At 48.8% G+C, this 10,305-nt stretch overlaps 2 non-coding genes and 2 pseudogenes across 2 annotated transcripts; 3 read left to right on the top strand and 1 right to left on the bottom strand.

Moving 5' to 3' along the window:
- Positions 1-1,037: 1,037 nt before the first annotated feature.
- Positions 1,038-1,146, top strand: LOC148669689 (5S ribosomal RNA; annotated as a pseudogene).
- Positions 1,147-7,912: 6,766 nt separating this feature from the next.
- LOC148669688 (5S ribosomal RNA) lies at positions 7,913-8,031 on the top strand. Its single transcript, XR_015938785.1, has one exon. It is a non-coding gene; the product is annotated as a 5S ribosomal RNA (ribosomal RNA).
- Positions 8,032-8,631: 600 nt separating this feature from the next.
- LOC148669687 (U1 spliceosomal RNA) lies at positions 8,632-8,796 on the bottom strand. The gene has a single exon (XR_015937241.1). It is a non-coding gene; the product is annotated as a U1 spliceosomal RNA (small nuclear RNA).
- A 1,481-nt stretch (positions 8,797-10,277) lies between these two features.
- The window catches only part of LOC148669686 (5S ribosomal RNA), a 109-nt pseudogene continuing 81 nt past the window's right edge, over positions 10,278-10,305 (top strand).

Genomic DNA, 10,305 nt, shown 5'->3' with positions numbered 1-10,305 from the left:
GAGTTGATATCAATTTAATTCCTATGAGTCATGTACTTGCTTTTGAGTATCTAATGTACAAGTTGTAACAAAGTTCATTTACAAAACGGTCTAAATGAATGATATATGGAATGTATGTCCATCTTGGTTTGTAACTCTTTGTGATTGAATACATACCTTTTGTATTCTGCTAACCCTCACTATAAGATCTATGCATATTTTATGTAATAATAAATGTACTCTCGTGTATTAGTATCCATGTGTATGTGCGTTGCTGAGTTATCCTGCTGGGTCGGTCTTCTAATAACCATCAAAGAATCATTTTGTGACTTACTGCTACAATTAATAATTGTCCTGGTAAATGCACAAGACACCTACATTTATTGGTGCCTCGTGAGAGGATGCCTTTTAAGTTCCTCCAGTCAGGACAGTAGGCTCTACTGTACACAGAGAGGGGTGGGGGTGTGGATTAAGCCGATACCCTGGCTTCTCTCCAGACACAGCTGTGTGAGCTCCTCCAGTAAGGACAGGAACCTCTTCTGTACACAGAGAGGGGTGGGAGGGGGAAACAAGCCGATACCCTGGCTTCTCTCCAGGCACAGCTGGGTGAGCTCCTCAAGTCAGGACAGGAGGCTCTGCTGTACACAGAGGGGGGTGGTAGGAGGGAACAAGCTGATACCCTGGCTTCTTTCCAGACGCAGCTGGATGGGCTCCTCTATTCAGGACAGGAGGCTCTACTGTACACAGAGAAGTACCGGGGTGTGGATCAAGCTGGTACTTTGGCATCTCTTCAGACACAGCTGGATGAGGTCCTCCAGTCAGGACAGGAGGTTCTACTGTAAACAGAGAGGGGCGGGAGAAGGGAACAAGCTGATACCTGTTTGTCCTTATCCAGTGCAGGACAAGCCAACACAAGGGAGCACATTTGTGAACATCCAGCCACGCATTGATTTCGAAAGAAGCTCCTTTCCAAAGAATTGCAAATGAACGATCCCGCTCAGGGGACACGGAACCCCCGCCAAACAGCTTCAAGTAGCGTGTCAGGTGCCATTGCTTTAGCTTATGGCCACACCACCCTGAACATGTCTGATCTTAGAAGCTAAGCAGGGTCAGGTCTGATTAGTACTTGGATGGGAGACCACCTGGGAATACCAGGTGCTGTAAGCTCTTGCTCTCTCAGCCAGCAGAGGTCGCCATTGGTGCCGTAGGCTTTGGGAGGAAACCCTGAAGTATGGACATTTAACACTTACAAGAAAAGTGATCTATAGCCTCATTTTTGAGATGTTTTGTGTGTGACTCATACATATAAAAAAAAAGTTTGTAAAACGAATATCGAAGCTGCCTCTAAATCTGCAAATGAAGATCAGTCAATAAACCACTTGTTTATGTATAACTATACATATATTCACTTATTACTGATTTCATTAATTGAGCACGGATGCAATAGAGGTACAGCCATTCACTGTTTGACATGTCTGTACTGGTACAGAACCTAGCAATCAGAAAACGGGTGAAACTGTCTTTAGAATTAGCATACAGTACCGAGGCCCCCCATGACCAAATAAAGGCTAATCTCGATAATCATCCTAAATAATGCAAACTACAGCAAAAAGACTCACTTTGAAAAGGGAATGAATGTCCGGAAGGAGTAGTGTAACCAGCTTGAATTGCTTCTCTGGACCTATAAGTAAAAGAAACAGAGAACTAGTAGCGTCATCGATTCCTTTCAAACTGGGACCCTTTAGCAAGCACATGATTCGTGGTGTCGTAAATCTTCTGTATCTGATGTTGGACCAAGCACATCAGGGGAGAGTGCGAACGCAGTCCCCCACAACCACAAGCATCTTGAGATACTGTCCTATGCCCTCTATTTCCCACAGATTATCTGCTTTCGTGCAAACACGTCAGGAGGAAGTTTGTCAGGAGAGATGCCGTATATAACGAAAGCAGCGGTCAGGGAAAATTGGGGCGAGAGAACTTGCAACCAGTGTTCAAACTGGGCCCAGAAGGTCTTAGCAAAAAAGCAGGACCACAGGAGATGGGTCACAGTCTCCTCCTCACCGCAGCCCACCCAAACGCAGCGAGGGCTGGGGGTGAGGCCCTACGGTACAAGAAAGTTCGCACCGGTAAGCACTGGTGGATGACATTTCAGGCTACGTCTCTGTGAATGTTGCACAGAAACTTAGAGAAGTGTTTCCACACCTTCCTTGTTTGGGCTGATGTTAAAATGCTCACATGGGTCTGCCTATTCTTCTGGGGTGCAATGAAATCTTCCAGTTTTTGGACGCTGACATCTCGGAGGGGAATATGGCCAATTGGGTGAGATCTTACAAAACTTTTAACTGTCCCATAAATTGCAGGGCATGTGTCAGAGAGTGTGACATCCAGCTTGGGTCTGACACCCCACACTCTGAACACCTCCCTACCTACCCAGAGCCTGGCAAAATAAGTCCAGGTACTCTCCAGGCGCTGTTGCAAAGCCTCTCAGCACAGAGGCCAGGAAAATGCACAGCAGCTTCATAGCAATATCTGGGACTGACTTACCCCCTGAGAGTAGCGGCCTGTACATTATTTCTCTTCTGAGTCTTTCCTGCTTCCCACCCCATAGAAATTGAAACATCAATCTCCTCAGCACCGCCGCAACACGGTGTGGGATTGGGAAGGTAGAAGCCAGAAAATTCAAGACAGGCAAGAGCTCGGCTTTGATGACCAGCACCTTCCCTGTCATGGTGAGGTCTCGGTCCTTCCATTGCATCAGTTTTTTGTTTAAGATTGGCAATTTGTTCTGCCAATTTACTGTTCCCATCTCTTCTCCAAAATACACCTTAATTCTGTTCTCTTGCAGGCTGAGATCATGTCCTTCTTTTGGCTCCCTCCAGTTCTGATAAAAAATCTCACTCTTAGATTTGTTAATTTTTGCAGAGGAAGCCAAGAGAAACGATCACAGCACTGCAGAGCTCTGCTAATTGAGGCATTGTCAGAGAGGATCAGGGTGACGTCATCCATGTATAAAGATGTGTTTACCTCTCCTCCCCCACTTCCAGGCACTGGTATCCCATTCATGGCCTGATCCTGGCGCAAGGCACAGGCTAAGGGCTCCATAGCCAAAACGAATAACAAGGGGGATAATGGGCAGCCCTGCCTCACCCCTGAACAGACTTCAATAGGGCGTGATCTATTGCCATTAACCATTACTCTGCTGTTGCTACCTGTGTACAGCAGGTTAATCCACTTTCTCATGATGGGGCCAAACTTCATGTGCTCAAGTACCGATATTAAGTACTGCCGGTTTAGGCGGTCAAAGGCCTTTTCTAGGTCTACACCTAAAATGCACAGAGGGAGGGAGCGATCCTCTGAGTACAGACAGACATCCCTCAACAAGACCAGGTTGTCGCTCATCAGGCGTCCTGCTATCCCACAAGTCTGTTCTTTCCCTACCAGTGAGGCCACTACATTTTGTAGGCGCAGGAAAAGGGCTTTGGACAGGATCTTAGTGTCCACGCCTAACAGGCTGAGGGGTCTCCAGTTCTTTATGTCATTCTTTGCTCCTTTCTTAAACAAGAGAGAGATAGTGCCTTCTCTTAAGGAGTCAGGCAGCAATTCTGTCTTATAGCTTTCCTCGAATAGGAGCAGTAGCGGATCCTGAAGCAGATCCCAAAAGGTGCAATAAAATTCTTTAGGGAGCCCGTCAGCACCCGGAGTTTTTCCCTTCTGTAAGCTCTCCATAGCCTGTCTCAGCTCTTCTACTGTCAAAACCCTCTCAAGTACTTCCCTATCTTCTTCACTCAAAACGTTTTCTAGCTTTGAGGTAAAAAAATGAATTTCTTCATCCTTTACCTCTGTAGTGCTGTACAGTCTTGAGTAGAAGGCCTCGGTGCAGGAGAGGATAGCACTCGGCTCTGTTCTCTCTCGTCCCTCCTCATCAACTACACTTTCCATGACAGACTTGGAGCCTACCACTTTCCTGAAAAAGAAGCGAGTACACTTCTCATTTTCTTCCAAGAACTGCACTCTGCTTCTTAACAGCACTCCTCGACTACTTTCTTCGGCTATGCTCCGGATGTCCTTTTTTAAAAGGGTGATATCCTCGAGCACATCGAAGCCACTGTGCAGCATCGTGTAGAGACGCTGCAGCTGCCTGTTTCCTGGCTAGCACTCCTCTCCGTCTGGCAGCAGGCTTCCTTCCCTCAGCCATGAAAAAGGCCCTTGTCTTCACCTTCACCTCCTCCCACCACTCTCCTACTGACCCATACAGAAACTGCAAGGACAGCCACTTTGATGGTTTCTCCTTGTAGCGGGATACTACCCCCTCGTTCTCTAGCAGCTTTGTGTTGAGTTTCCAGAGGCCTGGGCCAAAGACAGTCCCGCCCTGGAGTTCCACTCTACACCCTAAAGCCTGATGATCTGAGAAGAAGACAGGCTGAAGAGTGACCCCAACAACTTTCACTCTCTCCGAGACAAAGCAATAGTCAATTCTGGAACTGATATTCCTCCCTGACCATGTATATCCTGCTGTTGTGGGATATATAGATCTATATGTGTCAGAGAGTTTAAAGTCTAGAACTAAGTTTTGCAGGGCCAGTGAGCTGGAATCCAATTTTATCGGAAAGCTAGACTGCCTATCTGTGTGCTCTAAGATACAATTAAAATCCCCTCCCACTATCACGTCTGTGCTACATAACAATAGGGGAGAGAGTGCCTTGAGTAGCTCCACCCTTCCTCCCACGTCAGTAGGACAATACACATTGATTAGATGCAGGTTAATGGTCCCCCATTCAACATCCACACACAGCAACCTGCCATCTATGACCCTCTGAATACTTTTCAATTTGAATGCCCATCCTTTGAAAAGAATGGCCATGCCAGAGGCTCTGTTGTTATTGTCCCCTGTCCAAACAGAAGGCCCTTTATCCCACCTATCTTCAAAGCTTTTGAACCTCTCTTGATAGGCTAAAGCACACTCCTGCAACATGAACACATCCCCCTCTCTCTGCTGGAGGTAATCAAAGACAGACTGGCATTTAACTCTGTCATTGATACCTCTGGTGTTAAGAGAAATTATGTTTAGAGCCATATTACATAAGAAGGTGGAACCAGTCTTTACAAAACACATTTCTCTTCTGTCTCACCTGTTACCTTCTCTTTTTCTTTTTCTTCTTACCAATTTCCTGCCAGCCATCCTCTGAATGAGCCTTCATCAGGGCGGCAGCAGTAAAAGCGTTCACGGAGTCCATTTCAAGGAAGGGGGTAGAGGGAGGGGTGGAGGGGTTCCAGCTGTCCCCATCGCCATGCTCTCCTTCCTCCTCGCTCGGGGAGAAAACAGAGTCATTTTTCCTTTTCCTCAAGTCCAGCTCCTGGGAGCACTGAGGGGAAAGGGGTGCAGCCGATGCACCAGTCTCCTCTTCCCCCTCACCCACCAGCTGTTGCAGATCCTCCGTGATGGACTGGATGGAGGAGAGGAGGGCATCTGTAGCACTTGCAGAGTCTGAGAATAGCAGCTCTGCTGAATCCTGGGTATCCTCGCTGGACCCGCTCCACCGGGGGGCCCCACACTGGCCCTCGTTCTGAGGAGCAGGAGTGGGGGAGGGGTCCTCGCTGTTCTCGGGGGTTTTCAAACCCTCGTTCTTGTCTGGTGCAGTCTGCGGTTGTGGGGGCGTAGTGCTTTTCTCTTCCACCGGCCCTGGAGCCACAGCAGGACTGATCCTGGCTGGAGGCTGAAAGCCTTTGTCCAACAAGGGTTCTTTGTTTGACTTGTTGTTTGCTTTGGCTTTTCGGGCCGGTTTGGCTGAAACAAGCACTGCCTCATCCTTTCTCATTTTGAGTTTATTGGCGTAGGCGTGAGGGCAGTTCTTAAAAACGTGTCCTTCCGAGCCACATAAATTGCACTTTGGCAGCATTGAACTGTCAGAGGCTAAATGTCCCTGTTTGCCACAGGTCTTGCAGCATTTCACAGTGCAGGACGATGCCAGGAGTCCCACAGCACCACAGCGCCGACACACCTTTGGTTGTCCCACATAAAAAACATAGCCATTGCAGGCGCCCAGCCGGATTGTAGAGGGCAGGTGCCTTAAGCCTCCATTTACATTGTCCGGTAGCAAGCGAACCTCAAATTTCCTTGCTCCTGTTTTTATACCGTCAACATCTCTAACCTCAGTTCCATGGTGGACGGTGCAGTACTGGTTAAGCCAGGTGTGAATGTCCTCCGTCTTTGCCAGTTCCGAGAACATAACAACATGCACCTTTTTCCTCTCTCTCTGTGTCAGAGGCTGCAAGTTGATCTTCTCAAGGGCAGGAACTTTCCCTCTTTTTACATCAAACACATCCACACATTGTTCAAACAGAGAATAGGAAGCAAAAACAATCTCAAATGCTTTCTGACCTGGGAGAGCGAAGATGAAATCCAAGTGCCGAGGTTCCTTCTGCAACACTTTTCTGCTGAACTGCATACGGTCCATGAAGAGGTCATCCAAAAGCTCAAAACGCACAGCATTCTTGCGGGATCCAAAGGTTGCCATTTCGAAAACTGAAAAACAAACACTGCTTCCACAAAACAAGAAAACAATCCAACTACTCCACCTACAGGCTGATCAAGGTACCACCCCTGCCAGGTAAGTATGAGCTGTACAAGCCCCTGCAAGCGGCCCGCACCCACAGCACAAAGCGCGCAGCCTACGCCTGCTCCTCGCCCCGCACACCACCGCCTCCTGCTGGGCCCACTCTTTCGCACACTCACACGCCACACTAACACTCAAAAGGGTGGGCAAAATGAGAAAACGAGCGCGCCGTTTCCTACACATCTGCAGACCTCCTTGAATGTCTGGCGCTGGGCATGCCCCGCTCTCCTCCACCTTATCTTATCACGTGTGACCACCGACAATGGCCACAATGCCGGGGAATGGCACCTGTAAAGTGTTAATTGGGGCACAGGAACAGCCCGTCTCGTCTCGGGGGCCGGCTTCAAAGACAATACAGCAAACACAGCGGGGCGGGGGAATTCAGGTACATTCAGCTCCGGCGGGAATGAGTCATTTGTTGGTCTTTTCAAGTGCTGGGAGCCGAGTAATCCTTCGCTTGTATCGTTTCTCCCCGGTGACTAGATCACTAGATCTGACTGGGACCAGTAGGGAGCGCTCACCCTGCGGTCTGTGTGGCTTTCTTATGCCCCAGCATCCTGATGGCGACACTCTGCTGCACAAACAGGCGCCGTCCTTCGGGGGAGGCATAAAACCGAGGTTCTGACCCTCCTTGGCCATTAAGAAATCCGAGGGCGTCTCTCAAAAAGAGACTCCGGGGGTGTCTCTCTGGTGTTAGTGTTCCCCTTTACCAATCAGTCGGGGTCTCCTCCTAATCCCTGTCTCATATGTAACAATCAATGACGAGGCCCCCCTGTCCCACGATATTGTATTTGTCTCCTGGCCGCTGGCTGGCGCCGTGAGATTTAGTACTCGCGCAAGAGACCGGGGGCAGAGCGCGAACGCGGTTCCCCGCCCCCCACAAAGTGTGCGCTCCAGGTTCCCTCTCGGGGCTCTGCAACACAGCGGAAAGGCAGCGAGAAGGAGCCTCTTGCTCTGACGCCGCAAGGCCACAAGAGGGCGGAGGCGCCGCGCGCCCGGCCGATGTGTTGGACTGGTGCGCTTTATGTGCTGAAATAAACATGCGGCAGCCCAGAAATGTTTTCAGAGTGCTGTGCACTGGAGGTTTTTGTCTTGTGAAGACTTGCCTTGTGCTCCTCCGTGCAGTTTGTTTGTTCTCCTCCAGTACGGGACAAGCCAACACAAGGGAGCACATTCGCCAACATCCAGGTACGCAATGCGATTTGGAAAGAGGCTCCTTTCCAAAGAGTTGCACACGAACGATCCTTCAGTCCCGCTCGGGGGGCACAGAGCCCCAGCCACACACAGCTTCAAGTAGCGAGTTAGGCGCCAAGGCTTTTGCTTGCGGCCACACCACCCTGAATGTGCCCAATCTCTTCTGATCTTGGAAGCTAAGCAGGGTTGGGCCTGAATAGTACTTGGATGGGAGACTTCCTGGGAATACCAGGTGCTGCAAGCTTTTGCTCTCTCGGCCAGCAGGGGTCGCCGTTGGTGCCGTAGGATTTGGGAAGAAAACCTGGAGGATGGAAAGGTGATCTATAGCCTCATCTCTAGAGATGTTTTGTTGCTATGGCATGTGTGTGACCCATATAAAAAAAAAACCCGTTTGTAAAACGAATATCGAAGCTGCCTCTAAATCTGCAAATGAAGAAGAGTCGATAAACCACTTGTTTATCGTATAACTATACATATATTCATTTATTACTGATTTCATTCATTGAGCACAGATACAATAGAGGTACAGCAATTCACTGTTTGACATGTCTGCACTGGTACAGAACCTAGCAATCAGAAAACGGGTGAAACTGTCTTGAGAATTAGCATACAGTACCGAGGCCCCCATGACCAAATAAATTGGCCTTAATAATGCAGACTACAGCAAAACGACTGACTTTGAAAAGGGAATGAATGTCCGGAAGGAGTAGTGTAACCAGCTTGAAATGCTTCTCCGGACCTCTAACTAAAAGAAACTGGGAACCAGCAGTGGCTTTCGAACTGGGATCCTATCGCAGCACGTGGTGTCATAACTCTTCCGTATCCGATATTGGACCAAGCACATCAGGGGAGAGCGCGAACGCAGTCCCCCACTACCAGAAATTATGCAGTCGAGATTCCCACATTTGGGGAATTCGCAGGGGTCAGCACAGCCGGAGTGCAATGGCCGAGCCTCGCCCTGGGTGAATCGATTTTTTAAGAACTTTATTTTCTTTTCACAAAAAAATACAGGACATCACAAATTAGAAAGCTTTACATTAATATACATACTTAAAACAGTATATATGATCACATCTCATTACATTTTGACACGGTACCAGTTACATAGCAACAATTTCTTTTTTTCTGGTGTAAATCACATTCTTTACTTAAACATGATAATGTTTTTCACAGTTTCTTGAGATATTGACCTATGCTCTCTATTTCCCACAGATTTTCTGCTTCCTCCCTCCTTTCTCTCCACAGATCTCTGAGGTAATAGTTCTCTTGGGTGATGAACAGGGCCAGGCTACCTGCTGCCTTGACTGGGACCTCGATGCCTTTGAACAGCCCCATGTTCCTCACTCTCCACAGGGCGTCTTTCCCACTGTTCACCACGGCCCAGATCCTGTCAAACAAGTCAGGAGGAAGTTTGACAGGAGAGATGCCGTTGTAGCGGCAATGCTTGTTAATAAGACAGAATTAAGCGGTGGTATGCTGTCCTAAATGAGGCCCCATCTCACCTTCCATCTCTGTGGTGCAGCCACAGAGAAAGTATTCCTGCAGGCTGATTTAAGATGTTTTCTTTTGATAAGGGACAGCTCCCAGATGGGGATGCACTTAGCTAAGCCTGGCTATCATGATCAATGGTCATCCATTGGCGCCTATCTGTCTAGGGAGTGCCAAATGGACATCTGGACTGCATTCCAAAGTGTTAAGAGTAAGTGACTCATATCTCACGCAGGGCGTGGTAATACCACGTGGGTCTCCAATGCCCGCCAAACTCTCAACCAATCAGCACACACCTGTGTCTTGGTCAAAAAGTGAGCGCAAGCTCAGATCGGGGCTCTCCTTGGCCATTGTCGCACATCCTCAGAGACAATCATGTGACAACTGCTGTTGTCTGCAAAGGGACTTGAACTTTGTTATAAGCGCAAGGCCGAGGATCCCGTACGTACTCAGAATTCAGAAAGCTTTTAAGCGCAGGAGGCGCCCTATCCCCGCTCGCTCGCTCACTCCCCTGTTCACACGTGCAGTGCGGCTTGTCCGTCTGTTTATTTGTCAGCTTTGGCGAGACACGGGTGCTTGTGTATTAGCGTGAGCGTTTTTTATTCTGATCAGGAACAGTTTTACAAGTCCGCAAAGGATCGAGGAAAGGTTTATCGCCAGCTGAAAAGAGACACAGCGCTTCGGCTGTGGAGACTTGTTCGGCTGGCGTTCGGAGAGTCGCGTTTTTCAGAATTGTATTGAGATCGTTTTCCACAGAGCTCAGATGTCAAAGCACAGCAGCAGCTCTCCACAGCGATCCTCTATAGCGCCCTTTCTCCCGCAGCTCCGTCCTCATTGGAAGGAAGTAAGAGTGAAAGGCTGAAGTGAAATAGAGCGGGGACGTAGGCAGTGAAGAGAGAGAACGTGGGAAGAAGAGAAAAACGCAAGGGAAAAAAGCAGCGTCATAAAAGAGGTGACGGAGCTGTCCTCTCAATAAGAAGGGTGCCAGCGAGCCTTGCTCTCGCTTACAGCCACACCCCCTTGAGCACGC

The sequence above is a fragment of the Lepisosteus platostomus genome, chromosome 5, assembly GCF_059453375.1.
Source record: "Lepisosteus platostomus isolate fLepPlt1 chromosome 5, fLepPlt1.hap1, whole genome shotgun sequence".
Lineage (NCBI taxonomy): Eukaryota > Metazoa > Chordata > Actinopteri > Semionotiformes > Lepisosteidae > Lepisosteus > Lepisosteus platostomus.
The sequence above is the reverse complement of the archived record's forward strand: the minus strand, read 5'-3'. Positions and strand labels throughout refer to the sequence as shown.